General features: G+C 40.7%; 2 long non-coding RNA genes across 4 annotated transcripts in view; one reads left to right on the plus strand and one right to left on the minus strand.

Annotated features, from left to right (window-relative positions):
- LOC125406429 (uncharacterized) overlaps positions 1-15,220 on the plus strand; it is a 53,134-nt gene that overhangs the window by 8,925 nt on the left and 28,989 nt on the right. For 2 of the 3 annotated variants that reach the window (XR_015735342.1, XR_015735340.1), the window contains exon 3: positions 1,772-1,868. This is a non-coding gene — a long non-coding RNA (uncharacterized LOC125406429). Of the gene's footprint in view, positions 1-1,771; positions 1,869-3,199; positions 3,269-15,220 lie in introns of those variants that run through there. The other variant, XR_015735341.1, reaches the window with a different exon arrangement.
- Positions 1,328-14,628, minus strand: LOC148119388 (uncharacterized). Its single transcript, XR_015735343.1, has 3 exons — positions 14,518-14,628; positions 5,769-5,798; positions 1,328-1,856 (listed from the first exon to the last, which is right to left on the minus strand). It is a non-coding gene; the product is annotated as an uncharacterized LOC148119388 (long non-coding RNA).

The following is a 15,220-nucleotide window of genomic DNA, read 5'->3' on the forward strand; positions in this document are numbered from 1 at the left end:
GGACAGGACTATATAAGACCTTATATAGAATAACAAACGACAATTCTAGCAAATGAACACCCCTTACTCAACATTCAGGGATAACATATATGTAACCCCTGTGCTGAATGGTTTTATGACAACTTGACACAAGCTAAAGTTATCTGAGAAGAGGAAATTTCCCTGTCAGATCAGGTTGTAGGCAAGCATGCAAGGTATTTTAATTAGGGAGTGATGGGAGAAGGACCAGCCCATTGTGGGTCATACTATCCCTGGGATGGTGGTTCTGGGTTCTATAAGAAAAGCAAACTGAACAAGGCATGAGGAGAAGACAAGTAAGCAGCATCCCTTCATGACCTCTGTATCAGTTCCTGCCTCCAGGTGTCTGGTTCCTGTGCTGACTTCCTTCAGTGATGAACATTGATATGGAGTCAGTGCAGTGCCTTCCAGAGAATGGTCTTCCTTCAGGATTCAGCACTCCTGTGCTGACTTCCTTCAGTGATGAACATTGATATGGAGTCAGTGCAGTGCCTTCCAGAGAATGGTCTAGGCTAGTCACTTGTCTTATAAATGCCCTCATCCTGATCAACTCACCAAACATGTGAACATTTCCTATTTACAGTCTCAGAAGTCATGAAAATAGGCCCAGTCCTACAGAAGATGGTGAGGTAGCTGGCTCCACCATTTCTGCACACACTCTCTTCTGCCCCACTCCCCTCATGCACAGCTGTTACTTATACATTGAGAAAAGGTTTCCACAGAGATTGCAGAAACCAAAGACACTCATGTTCTGCCTACTAATTTTATTTTAGATCTTTAGGTAGAAGCAAGATGACTTTTGCCAGGAATAAGAGACTGTTAAGAGCCCTGAGGACAGGTCACAGATCAGGTAGAGGTATAGCAATTACAAGCTGGTGTTCAAAAAATAGTTTCCCTGGCATTTCTGTCAACATGTGACTCCATTCAGGTACTGGAAGGCACTTCTATTATTTACCCTGGGGATGGCTCAGAGGTTAAGAGCATTGCCTGCTCTTCCCAAGATCAGTTCAATTCCCAGCAACCTCACGGTGGATCACAACCATCTGTAATGAGATCTGGTGCCCTCTTGAGGAAGGGACCTGGTAGTCATCCTCATCAACGTAGACAATGAAAGTCAATAAAGGCTGCCCATAATTGCTTCAGCATTGCCAGGGCATAAATTTCATTCATTCATTCATTCATTCATCCATTCGTTCACTCAGTGATGACGGACCCACTGACTCAGAGGTCCTGTTTTCATGACTGCTTCTATTTTCTGAAAGAGTCATTACTAGCGCCCTCTGGACAGCAGAGGTAATGCAACCTGAAACACACAGCAGAGTAGACTGGTGAGCTTGATGAGGCAATGGCACCTCCTAGAGGTGAAGAGAACTATAGGTATGGTGGCTCATAGTGAGGATGCAACAAGTTCTAGAGTCTCACAGACAAAATAAAAGATAGATACTCATACTATGTAAACATTTTAGATACCTGGTGTGACACTGTTTAGAGTAAGTAGGTAGAAGGCATACTGAACATAAGATTCAACATATTTTGACCCCTAGGGCACTGTACAGCTCTGTGTATGATGTTCAAATAAAGCCAATCCATTGACCTCATAGTAGGCGCAGATTATTCATTTAGCCATGTAGTATCCTGGTGGACCTCAGCCAATAGTAGGGCCATTGTCTTCAGTGGGTCTTTTGGGATGAAGTCTTGTTCATCTTCTGTGAATCTAATGACATTCTCAGCTGCAGCTCTATTGTCCTTCCAGTAATTCATGATGTAATCCTAAAGTAACAACACGTTGGCTATGGGCTCCAAGAAGATGATCCTCTGTGCTTGGCTCTGCTGGTTCCCTGTCCTCAAAGGTAAACTGTATCATGTTAACTATACATACTTTAGTTTTATTCAAAACATTCAAATAAAGTAATAGTTAATGAGATACAAGCAATACTTAAGACTACATTTGCTTAACTTTTGTTTACTTTGTGCCAGAATTCCTACACAGTTTATGTTGTCCCTGGTGTGTATTAATGTAAGTGTAGGGTCTTAACACTGTTAGCTGGGTATTGCTGTCAGTTGGGAATGTGAAGAGAGGACTTTTTCTCTGGTGCAATCATCCCAATAGTCATGGATATCATAGGTCATGATCTGGATGTAGCCAAGGGTCCTGGGGGAGGGGAGAGGTCTTCAAAACATTTCTGTTTTATTCATGTCTCACACATATGTAGGCAAAATACACTCTACCCAAATCCTGAAAAAAAATTATAGAGCTTCAAGAAATGCCAAGAGTAAGTGTATTCCACCCATACTCCTTCAGGAGTTCTATATTAAGGTGCTTCAGTCACTCTGACAGAAGAGCTCATAGTCAGTCTGGATGATGGAGACAAAGTGGCTCCTGTTGCAGTGATCATCAATTTGGACAGATTATTCCTGATTGCATCCTGACCAAAAGCTTCTCACACTTCCGAGAGAATAATAGGACACACTATAGTGTATTTACAGTTGATTTTAGCTCCTTAGGTAGTATATAATTACACAAAAGGTGCTTTAGTATATTTTATCTTACTTTAGTTATACCAATATCACAATAATATCGTAGTATGGGTAGTATCAATAAATCTTATAAATTCCCACAAATGATAACCATTCAGAATCAGAATCAATATCCCAGATGACTATTAGGTTTTCCTTCATCTTTACACAATGAAGCCACATATCCTTGAATTTATCTTTTGCCATTGGAAATAGCTGTAATTTAATCATTGGTAGATTATTTCATAGAGCTAACGTGTATCCATTGAAATGTTTAGCTGATCAATGGGGAGGAGGCAATAAAAGGATGTACCAGATATTAATCTACCTGTAATTTTTGTGCCTCTAATTTTGTTTGAATATTGAAATTATATCATATAGTGGCACTACTTGGGTTTCCAAACGGCAATCAAGGAGAATGCTCAATAGTGACTAATGAAGAAAAACAGAGAGTTATATATATCTTCAAATACTGAATGCATAAAAAATATGTGTCATTTTATTTTCTGCTAATTCAACTGACAGAATTAGAATCAGTGTATGGATGTTAGAAATTTCCATGGAGGTATGTTTCACCTATAAATGCAGGAACTGTTTCTGATAATTAGTACTGTCCAACAAAAAAAAAATTGACATTAACCTAACTGGTTATTTCATATCGAAGTCATTCCAAAGCTAGCTGCTGATTTGGTGTATGGATCAAGATAGAGAAGAATCTATCTAAGAAAGAAGTAAGTCTAAAATTTAACAATAATTCTTGACTTTAATCATTCCATTCTATTTCCCTTAGTTGCTATCTTCTATTGCTCATGATGTCAGTACCATATGGCAAGCTCATATTGTTCTTTAAAGTTGAGAAGCTTTTATTTTTATTTGTAACCTATAGTAATTATTTCTCACAAAGCATGTATTAGTAACCAAGGACAAGATTGTACAGTTGCTGAAGTACTGTAAATAGGAAACACGTGTTGATGACACTAGCCATCAACATCATTTCAGAATCTTTGTTGCTTTTCTATAAAATAAGCATTATAATGTGTATGATACCTATGTCATAATGTGAAGATGAAATAAATTATAATTGTTAGTACAGCCTGTAAAACAATGTCTGGCATATAGCTTGTTGTTGAATGAATGCTCTATAGCTCTCCAAGAATCTTTAGAATGCAATTCTAAATTCTTCTTTAGTTTTATTCTGCAATCACTCAATTCTTAAAGGAAAGACTGGAATTTGAATCTTTTTAGACTACAAGACTATTCTTGCTTTTTCCATCTGTATCAGGGCAGTGAAGAAATACTAATCCCATGATCCAGGGTGCAACAAGTAGAGGCTCAGTCCACCAAAGTTATACTGGTGCAGGAATGTGATGACTGAGTTAGTAAAAGTCTGATGGCTCCTAGGAGTGGAGATCATGGCTCTGAACTGAGGGAGATGAAAGACTGTCGGATAAGGCCGTAGTAATCTCAACACATTGGAATAAAAATGCTCTCCTGCTCAATTTCTGCTTCCAAGCACTTTAGCAGGACTCCTAAAGAATAGTGATATATATTACTGCGGTTCTCCTGATCTTCCTTTTTTCCCCTTTTTCTTTTTTCCTTTTTACTGAAAACAGATTTTTTCTCATATACTATATCTTGATTACAGTTTCCCCTCTCTCTACCCATCCCAGTTACCCCCCCACCCTGCGTCTTCTCTTCTCTCGATTCACTCCCTTTCTCTCTTTCATTAGAAAAGGAAAGCTGGCCTTCCTTTTCAATCACTAGTCTTTTCAGCTATAGTATCTTAGTATTTCATTTATTTGTTATTTTTAAGTCTAACTATCCCAATTTTTCTTGTTATTTTGAACAACAAGCTTTCTTAGCTCATCATGCACTTTCTTCAAACAGTCCCCAAGTTCTTCTGCACTCAATAAAATATTTTTTAAAAAATCTTCTCTCATATATTACAACCTGACTGAAGTTTTTTTCTCTCTCTCTCCTCCAGTTTTCTCCTCATCTTTTGCTCCCCCGTGTTTTCTTTCACTCAGTCATCCCTAATGAGTTAGTCATTAAAGGTTAGGCTTACAATGAAAAATGTAAGGGGTTAAGAAAATCTTATTTATTAATATGTCTTGTTTTTCCCTTCCCAGAAAATAGGCAGAAGCCACACAAGATATTCCTCAGGCCTTGTGCCCTTGAAATACTTTAAGAAATTGTCTTTTAGAAAGAGATCACCCCTGTACAATGTGGTGCCATTAGTTTATAAAAGTGCATAATATTTTGGAACTTGGCAACAGAATAGATATCATTTGCAAAAAGATAAGTGTGTGAGGTAATGAACACGGCAATAAGGTCAGGAATCATTCTACAATGTATAATAACTCAAAACGTGCTGTTCACAGTAATATATGCAACCTATGTCAATAAAAATAGAAACGAAAGGCATTACCTGAAGCATTGATATATGTTATATAGTGAGTCAAAAGTTACAAAACTAGACATCCTCCTTCTCTTACTTGCTTTGCAAGTCATTAAAAGTTTGGTAGTTATTTGAATTCTTACTATTTATCATGGTGATTTGCTTTTTTTTTGTTATTTCAGAATAGGCATAGATTATGTAAGTACACAGGCAGGGGTCAACATCGCCAGGTGTCATACTTCTCACATCAGGCTGATACTTGGCCCAATTGGTGAAGTTGTACATTAGTTGTTAGGCTGGACCTGAATTGGCCAGGATTAAGAAAAATGGTGATCAGATGCAGAAAACAGTGACATGTGCTTACAGTTTGGCTTTGACTGTTTCTTTCACTGCACCTCCAATGTCTGGTCTCTTGGTAGAGGTGACTGATATGAGCATGTTTACAGATGAATTCAGAAATTTCTGCTTCAGAACCTGTCACTGACTGTTGAATTTGTTACTTTTAAGTAGGAGAGATAATTTGGTGCTTATATGAGCTTATAGGCATTCTAAGAATAGCATTGCATGAAGCTCGGCAGTTGTCAGTGTTCAACTTTCATGAGGTCACACTATAGACTAACAATGACAGGTAAGCCCAGAAGGTCTGCTTCCCTCTCTCCACCAAGAGAAACTCATCTCTTGCTCTAATATGGTTTATCTTTAATATATTTTTGAAAAGAGTATAATTTAATAACAATATTTATTAAGCAGACAGCTCCATTGAAATAATTTATGGTGATTTGAGGTTTGCTATTGAAAAATGTTATGTTAACAATAACTAAAATATTTGACTTACCCAGCTGACCACTTTGTAGATAGGTCAGACCTAAAAGGAAAGAATATACATTATTTTGAAAAGCTGTCTGAATTCGCTAGGAGTTAACTTCAAAACACAGTGGGCCATCCTTCTTGCTATAGATTGTAACAAGATATAGATAAAAATTTGCAACCGTACCATGGTGGCCTTTTTTAGTTTTGTGAAAAAAACCTTTAATCTACTCTTCAACTAGAGAAAAATAGCCATAGTTCTTCTCTTCTGCCTTTCTAATAGTTGTTATTATATATGAAATACTACTAACTACAATTACTGCAAATTCCCTCTTTTCGGCACACAAGTATTCGTTATATCTTAGAGGAGGTCTGAGCCAAGCATGCCAAAAAATAAACAATCCTTTAAACCTCAAATTTCACCATCCCTGTACCTTTAGAGTTTCTTGAAAGTAGCTTGGAAACATTTCTGCCACATTAGAGAAATTATGACACAAAACTCCCACTATCCCTTGGTGTCTGCAAGAGAACTTTTTTCTTTTTTGAGACAGCATCTCATTTTGTAGACCAGGGTGGCCTTAAGCTGGAGTTATTATCTGTATTACCCTTTAGAGTGCTGTGATGAAGACTTTGTGTTACTGTCTATATAACCAAGCCCTAACTTCTTTGATTGCTTTACAAAATAATTTCAACATTTCATGACAAAAGGTTCTAAATTTAACTACGTTTGTAATCTACAGATTTAGAACAAATAATATCTTTTTAAAATTATTTATTTAGTTATTAAAAATTTCCACTTCCTCCCCTCTTCCCAATTCCCTCTCACTCCCCCAACTCTTTCTACCCCTCCATCTCCAGTCCTACCAGCAGTCAGGGCTCCCTGTCCTGTGGGAAATCCAAGGTCCTCCCCACTCCATCCAGGTCTAGGAAGGTGAGCATTAAAACAGACTAGGCTCCCACAAGGCCAGTCCATGCAGTAGAATCAAATCCCAGTGCCATTGTCCTTGGTTTCTCAGTCAGCCTTCATTGTCAGCCACATTCAGAGAGTCCTGTTTGATCACATGCTCCATCAGTCCCAGTCCAGTTGGCCTTGGTGAGCTCCCATTAGATCAGCCCCATTGTCTCAGTGGGTGGACGCACCCCTCATGGTCCTGACTTTCTTACTCCTTCTGCTCCTCATTTGGACCTTGAGAGCTCAGTCCAGTGCTCCAGTGTGGGTCTCTGTCTCTATCTCCATCCATCGCCAGATGAAGGTTCTATGGTGATATGCAAGATATTCATCAGAGTGGCCATAGGATAAGGCCAGTTCAGGCACCCTCTCCTCTGCTGCCCACGGAATTAGTTGGGGAAATCCCCTTGGACACCTGGGAACCCCTCTAGAGCCAAGACTCTAGCCAACCCTAAAATGGCTCCCTTGATTAGGATAACTTCTTCCCTGCTCCCATATACACCCTTCCTCCATCTCAATTATCCCATTCCCCCAAGCTCTCCCCAATCCTCCCCTTCTCCCTTCTCTCTCCCCATTTTCCCTTCCCGCCATCCACCCCCACCCCCTGCTCCTAACTTTTACCTGATGATCTTGTCAACTTTCAATATCCAGGAGGAAAAAATATATGTTTTTCTTTGAGTTCACCTTCTTATTTAGCTTCTCTAGGATCATGAACTATAGGCTCAATGTCCTCTGTTTATGGTTAGGATCCACCTATGAGTGAGTACATACCATATTTCTCTTTTTGGGTCTGTGTTCAGATTTAGAACAAATAAAATCTTGAATATGACTTTGTACTAAGTGAAATCTATAGAAACTAAATCTGAGTGATTGAATATCTAAGAGTTACACCTTTTATGCCATCAACAACTCCGCAGGGCTAAAGAGAATAAATAGGAAATAAATCTGAAACCAGCAGAAAAATAACAACATGTGCAGTCCTAAATTTCTATTGACTTTCAATCTGGAAAGAGATGGTTTTAGTATCAGATAGTGTGTAAATGTAACACCAACTAAAATCAGGTGGTGCATCAGGATGGGAGGAGAAAATGAATGACTAGACTGTGCTTGCGATACCAGTGAAGAAGGAAATATTACCACAGCCCTTAAAGTTACGACGACAAGAGAAACACTGATTCGTATCATGAGAGAAAAATCAAAATAATGAAAGAAAAATGACAAGACATGAAGTAGTGTGTGATAACACCATTGTAGCTTCAGAGCCTGAGAGAAAAGGAAACCAGAGAATGAGGCTGTGTCTACGAATACAAGCTCAGCTGTGAGGGGAATGAGCATGGCCACAATTGCCTTCAGTACTCTTCCAGAAATCTTGACTGGCTATTTATTTAGTTATTTATTTGAAATTTCCACCTCCTCTCCTCCCATTTCCCTCCCACTGCCTCCCTCCTCCTTCCCCTCCCTCTCCAGTCCTAAGAGCAGTCAGGCTTTCCTGCCCTGTGGGAAGTCCAAGGTCTTCCACCCTCCATCCAGATCTAGGAAGGTGAGCATCTAAACAGACTAGGTTCCCACAAAGTTGACTGGCTTTTTGTACCATTTGCAACTCAGGTTACCAAGTGGAAAGTATATACCCGGATGTTTATTTGCTAATAGGTAATTCAGTACCTCTCTTCCATTAAGGGGCAGGCTTTCTGAGACTCTCATCATTGACCCTTTCTCGCTTAAATAGGCAAAACAACAGAACGCCTCATAAAATAGGGTAGAGGCCATCATTATAGTTATTACCTATTCCCTAATACATTTTTGGCACTTTACAGAACTGGTAAGCATCTTTTTAGATAATACTATCATATTTAATTAAATAGATTCTCTTTTATGCCTTACACCAAAGCATATCCTTATAAGAAAACAGATTAAAAATCATTATGTTCTATCTACTTTAGAATATTTTTTCTTCCTGAAATCATCCACATATAATTTTTACATTTGGTGCCTAAGAACTTTCCTTCTTCAGGGGCATTTACTCAGCATCCTGTCAATAATTCTTTGGAACAACCTTTTTAAAAATTATTATTAGTTTTTTTGTTTGTTTGTTTTGTTTTTTTTGTTTTTTTATAGTTATTGGGAAATTTATTATTTTATGTGTATCTTTCATAAGGAAAAAACAAAATTACATACTTTATGAGACTTTGTCAGTAAGTTAATTCAAATTCTGTTATTTCTCCAAATTCAATGTTGGTCTAAAACATATGCAACAATTCTTCAATTCAACTACAGTTAATTTGTTGTACAAATATATTTATTTTTCTACTTTAAAGCGTTAAAGTGTTATAGATACTGCAGGTTGCTTTAAAATGAATTAGCTTTGAAATCTGAGGTGCTCTCAAATGTGTTGTCTATAGAATAGATCCCTGGATGAATATGGCTAACTACCATCTTAAGGCCTAACAACTGAGAAATAACTTGAAAGCATTCAGGAAATTTTGTGATACAGATTTAGAATTGTGTCAATATTTCTACATCCGCACCTTATCCAAAGCTCTTTGTCAAGGGTCATGTGGGACATATTATTTTGTCTTCTTATTCTCAGGAGGTTTATAAACGATAGATATTTGGGTATATATTTTTTTTAAGAAAGTAATTTTATTAAATTATAAAAGTTTCCATTTCTGCCCCTCATCCCAACACCCTCCCACTCCCCCACTCCCTCTCCTCCTCTCTCTCCATCCCTAAGAGCAGTCAGGGTTTCCTGCCCTGTGGGAAGTTCAAGTTCCTGCCCCCTCCCTCCAGGTCCAGGAAGGTGAGTGTCCAAACAGACTGGATCCCCAAAATCCAATATATGCAGAGGAAACAAGTCCCAGTGTCATTGTCAATGGTTTTTCAGAAAGACTCCGGGCCAGCCACATTCAGAGAATCTGGCCACATTCAGAGAATCTGGTTGGATCACGTCCTTGTTCAATCCCAGTCCAACTGGCCTTGGTAAACTCTCATTAGATCCGTCCCCTTGTATCAGTGGGTGATCGCATCCCTTGCAGTCCTGATTTTCTTTTTCATATAAAAATTATTAGTTTTTAAAAAGGAAAATAAACTATCTTTTTTCATTTTACATACCAATCCCAGTTCTCACTCTTTCCCCTCCTCCCATTCCCTCCACTTATCCCCTCTTCCCACCCTCTTCACTCCTCAGAGAGGGTAAGGCACATTGCTTTGGGGAAGGTCCAAGAGCCTCCCTACTATATATATGCTGAACAACATATCCATCCAGAGAGAATGGGTTCCCAAAAACTCAGTAGAAGCAATAGGGATAAATCCTGGTGCCACTATCAGTGGTCTGGCAGTCTGTCCCAGACATACAACTGTCACCCATATTCAGAGGGACTAATTTGGACCTATGCTGTTTCCTTTCCTGTCTGGCTGGAGTTGGTGAGCTCCCATTAGCTCAGGTAAACTGTTTTGGTGGGTGTCCCTATCATGGTCTTGACCTCTTTGCTCATATTTTTACTCCTCCCACTCTTCAACTGGACTTTGGGAGCTCAGTCCAGTGCTCCAGTGCGAGTATTTGCCTCTGTTTCCATCACTTGCTGGATGAAGGTTCTATGGTGATATTACACTAACACAGTAGGCTCTTTGAGTGATATTCTTAAAGAGCTTTAGTTTTGCAGAAGACAAAGCACATAGAAAAATATTATATAATACTTTTTTGTGCTGTTATTATACTCTTCAGTGTTCACAAAATTTTATTTAATAAAGTGTCCTGCAGAGCAAGCACTTGCATTTCATTTTACAAATTCAAAACCTGAGGTTAAGGAATCTTTCCAATTTCCACACCTAATAGGTATTAGGAAATTTGAACCTAAACAATTGGGTAGTTGTGAGTCTCCATTCATATGGTCCTATTACTGGATCCATGCTTTATACCTTCAACTGATCCACAAAAAGAAACACTGAAACATCTGCATGGCACTAACAAAATCCCAGAGAAGCCGAAACAAGGGTGGCGGTCACTTCCAGCTGATGTGATTAGGAAAGTTATGTTAAAAACCAACTGAGGTGGACACTCAAAAGTGATAAGAAGTGAACATGGAAGAGAATATTCTCTTTCTAGATATCCCCAACAAAAGTGTGAAGAAGACAGTGCTTTGCGGACAAATATTTTAAGATGAGTAACTTATGATAAAGGATTAGAAGAAGGCAAAGCCAAAAAACCTTAGTTGAGGCAAGATTGTGGAGTCCTGATAAAATAAAATGAGAACAACTACTCTATGAGCAGTGGGGAGTGAAAGATCTCATTCCTCCCCCAATGGGATAAGGGGCATATTCAGACTGGACTTAAAATTAAAAAGAAAGGTAGGGTAAACTGTCACAAGAATCATTTCTGAGAGCACGGGTCACAGGGATTGGGACAGAGAGTCCTGAGAAGACAGCCTCCAGGACTACTATTGTAAAGGAATTGAAGATGTCAGTGGACAGGCAGCTGTGGAACTCAGATGAGGGTGATCAATGAGGTTAGTGTAGTTGGATATTACCTGACTAGGAGCACTTCAAATCTATTTGTAGGAACATGGATATGAGAAAGAAGCTGGCTTAGAAGAAAGAACCACTTAGACAGTGCCACCTACTGGACTCAAGATTTGGTTGCCAGGTACATTATGTTGGATACAGAGAACAACTATATCCATGATGTATCTTAGAGAGAGGAGATGACTAACCATAGAAGAACTGATGCCTGCTGTAACTTTGTCTGTCAGAAATACTCAGCAGATTCCTCTTGATCATTAAAACCTTTACAGGACATTTTCATCAATTCCTGCATAGGGGTGTGTGTACCCCCACAAACTTCCTTAACTTTTCCTAATATCTGGTGCTGCCTGAGAAATAAAATGGGTAGCCAAGACTGTGACTCCTGCTGGGGAAGCTGGACCTAGCCTGGTATATTATGGTTTCTAGTAACCGATTTTAAAAAAAAGGCTGGATTTTAATCTGCTAGCTGTGTAATCTCTTGGAGTTTGCCAAAATTAACTACATTTTCTGAAACCATTTCCATACTCTGAAGGAGACAACAGACAATGATGTTCCACGTCTGTTGGCCACTTTGGCCAGGTTGATAGTCCCACTTTTGTTCTGTGGCTGGAACAATCACTTCTCCCACGGGGACTGTATTGTCTATCAAATGGGTCTGGTTTGCATAATGCCTACCTACTATTTGAATTCAACTTTGCTCATCAGAAGTGATAATAGAAGCTTCTATTATGTAATAGTCCGGCCAGGTAAGATCATAGGTCTAGGACAAATAAAAGTCTCTTTGATATAAGCAGAAGGGTTAGTGGAAAAAGAACCTAGCCACTTTTTATCTGGAAGAGAAAAAGGAACATGAACTTTCATAATGCCATTAGCTCTCACTACCTCCTGGAGTGGGCAGAGAAGGGTGGGGCTATAGTGGGATATGATATGGAAGGAGAATGGAGAGGATTGGGAGGGGCTAGCACAGTTAACAGAGGATGTCCAAGGTTGGAGAGATGAGGTAGGAGGGGGAGGAAAAGGTGGGTAAAGTGAAAGTTGACCTTTAAGCTCTGGATTAAGAAAGGAGGGTTAGACAAGGAAGGAGAGGAATGAGGAGAATGTTGCTCCACAAGAGCCAGTTAGTAGTGTGGGCTTAAGTGAGTGGGGGAGGGGCCAGTGTTTCCAGCAGCATAGTGAGACATTGGCCACTAAGAAGAAGGCAAGAAGAGCGCGGAGCCCCAAAACCCATGGACATATGCAAGTCCATTTGTCTTCACAGTGGCAAAAATTTTCTAGTTCCCAAATAATGGTAAGCTCAAGACTTAGTACATAGGGAAATTAGCCATTTGAGACAGATGGTATAAGACAGACAAGCCCAATTTAAAAAGATTTTGTAAGAGGCATCTGTAACATGAGGGCCAGCTTGTTGGGGTATCTGTCCTACCCAGTACCCAAAAGCCGGCAAGCCCCAAAGAAAATGACACACAGGACTCCATAAGATTATAAACTGATTGGCCCATTAGCTCAGTCTTCTTATTAACTAATCCTTACATCTTACAGTAACCCATAATTCTTGTCTATGTTAGACATGTGGCTCAATACCTTTTTCAGCTGTCAGCTCACATGTTGCTTCCTCAGTGGTCTGGGTAGGAATGGCAGAGGGAGCTTCCTGCTTTCCAGAATATTCCTGTTCTCATCACCCCACCTCTACTTCCTGTCTGGTTGACCCACCTATACTTCCTGCCTGGCAGAGAGGTTCTGCTTTAATCTTCACAGAGGATGAGAACCTGAGGATTTATTCCACATTTATGTCCTTTGATTCACCAAGATGCCCTGAAAAGTTGCAGTAAAAATACCCCAAGAATGCAGTGCCCCTATTCAGCATGAAGTAGCCAGACAGGCTGATGATGCCCCAATTCCCTAAAAAATTGTTAATGTGTGTACCTTTTAGTGGTTCCGAAGCAGCAAACCTGCTTTCCCCAGTTTCACTCCACTCCATGCACCAGTTTGGACTTCAGCAGGGGCTAGATGGCAGCTCAAGCAGAGCTTTGCTAGGCAGCTGTGGCAGAAGGCATGTCACCTTGGCCAAGTTGGTGCCCAGCCTGGGGAATGCCAGGGTGGTGTCAGAAGTATCAGCAAATGTGACAGCAAGTGCTGGAGCCGAGACAAGGTGGAACTGCACAGACCTCACTGAACTGCCCGAGAAGGCAGCACTGTGGCAAAGAGAATGTGGTGGTGGTTCCAGGCTCTGCATAAGCAAGAGTCTGCAGAGCAAACACTACACTTTCCTGCAGCACCCGAGAAACCCACATAGTAGGTGTTGAGGTCTCTGAGCCTGGCTGCTGCCTAGGCTGGTTCTGGTAACCGAAACTGGTAGGATTTGCTGAAGGAGATAGAGGCAGGAGGAACTGCCAAGCCATCGTGGAAACTTTGGGATCACTACAAGCACATTATTGTCATTGCTATGGCCTCCTTCGTGGCAGCTAAACTTGTCATTCATCAGAAGGCTGTTGTGACTGTCTTGTCACATTTAATATCATTCATGATGACCGTAAAATGAGCATGTTCACTAGGGCATTTTCCAGCTTATGACAGCAGTTGTATTTCTTGTGGGATTTGCATATGGTTAGTTGCTCCTCTTTTTTCTAATTATATTTAAAAGGGGGGTGTGAATTGTTGGGAGTGGTGAACTCCCAGATCCTGAAACAACTTGCTTTCCCTGATCTGAGTGCTTACAGCTTTTCTGAGCATGAAACCCTCAGGAATTCCTGATGGCAGGAGAGTGGGTTTCTGATGCATTTAACTAGGGTGTGGCTATCTCTATATATGCTGCCCCTGAACACAGTAAAGGGGGCTTTCTTGGGGCATTGTTGTTTCAAGGATGACCTGTGTCTCTCTCTGTCTATGAGTCTTTGTGTGTTTCATTCTGCAGCCCCTTGCCTGTTTCACAAACTGTATGGCAGTGCATAGGGCACAGATAGGCATCATGGACCATAGTGTGTGGGGTGCTGGGTGTTTATTAATGTTTGTTAGTGTTTCTCCATACAGGTTAGTGGGCAAATGCACTCTTTCTGTGGACACGGGTTTCTGTTCCATGTATCTGGGCTTCTGGGTGGGAATATGAAGGCCCATGGACAGTTGCCTGTGGGCACACATGGAACTTCTTTGGATGTCACCAAGGAAGACAAGGTTGAGTGTATGCAGGTAGGTATTCCAGTGTAACAAGTTAGAAAGCTCATATCTCCCTTGTTGTCTAGGTTGTCTGTCCTCCTACTTAAATCTTTTAAGAGAACTATGATTCCCTTCAATGCATAAGCCTGTCTACATGTACCTGTGTGTCCACAGAGAATAAAGAAATGTCCATGTCCGAGTGGTCTTGCTGATTTTGGAGACAGGAGAGAAATGATTCCTGAGAGGTGCCTGGTGTTTGCTGTGGGTTGAAGGTGGTGGTGTGGGGGATGGATGTCTGTGGGGAGAGGACAGATTGTGACAGAACTGAATGCAGCTCACAATGGTTGCCTGGCAATGCCAAGGAATCTGTTAGGCTTGGGAGCCTTCCCAAGGCTGGTAGACAAGGAGGTAGATGGGATGTGTCTTCTTTTGATGTGTCTTTGAGCCTACAACAGGGTCCTGAAAGAACTGCCTCTTACTGTGGGGTCGCAGATGTCCCAGGCCCCTCACTGGCCATAGATGAGGATAAAGTGTGGCTGCACTTACCTGAAGCTGGATGGTGGACAGCTTGGACATGAAGTCCAAGTTTTCTCATGGCTCTTCTCCTCTCTGATTGGAGTTTGGATTCCATGGGACGATGGGACCCAGGGCTGAGGATGGTGGAACTTGAGCCCTCATGAATGCGCACAGCTACCTGCACTTTGCCTTGTGCCTATCACATTGCAGCCTTCTGTCATGTGGGAAGTCAGTGCTGGACCTGGTGCCCCACTCAGGTGGGTAGTGGTCTCCTCCGTGGCATCTGTGCATTCTCTCTTATTCATATACTAGGCCCTAATTCATGTACTAGGCTCAGCAGTCCCTAC

Source organism: Myodes glareolus, chromosome 17 (assembly GCF_982192425.1).
Source record: "Myodes glareolus chromosome 17, mMyoGla1.1, whole genome shotgun sequence".
NCBI lineage: Eukaryota > Metazoa > Chordata > Mammalia > Rodentia > Cricetidae > Myodes > Myodes glareolus.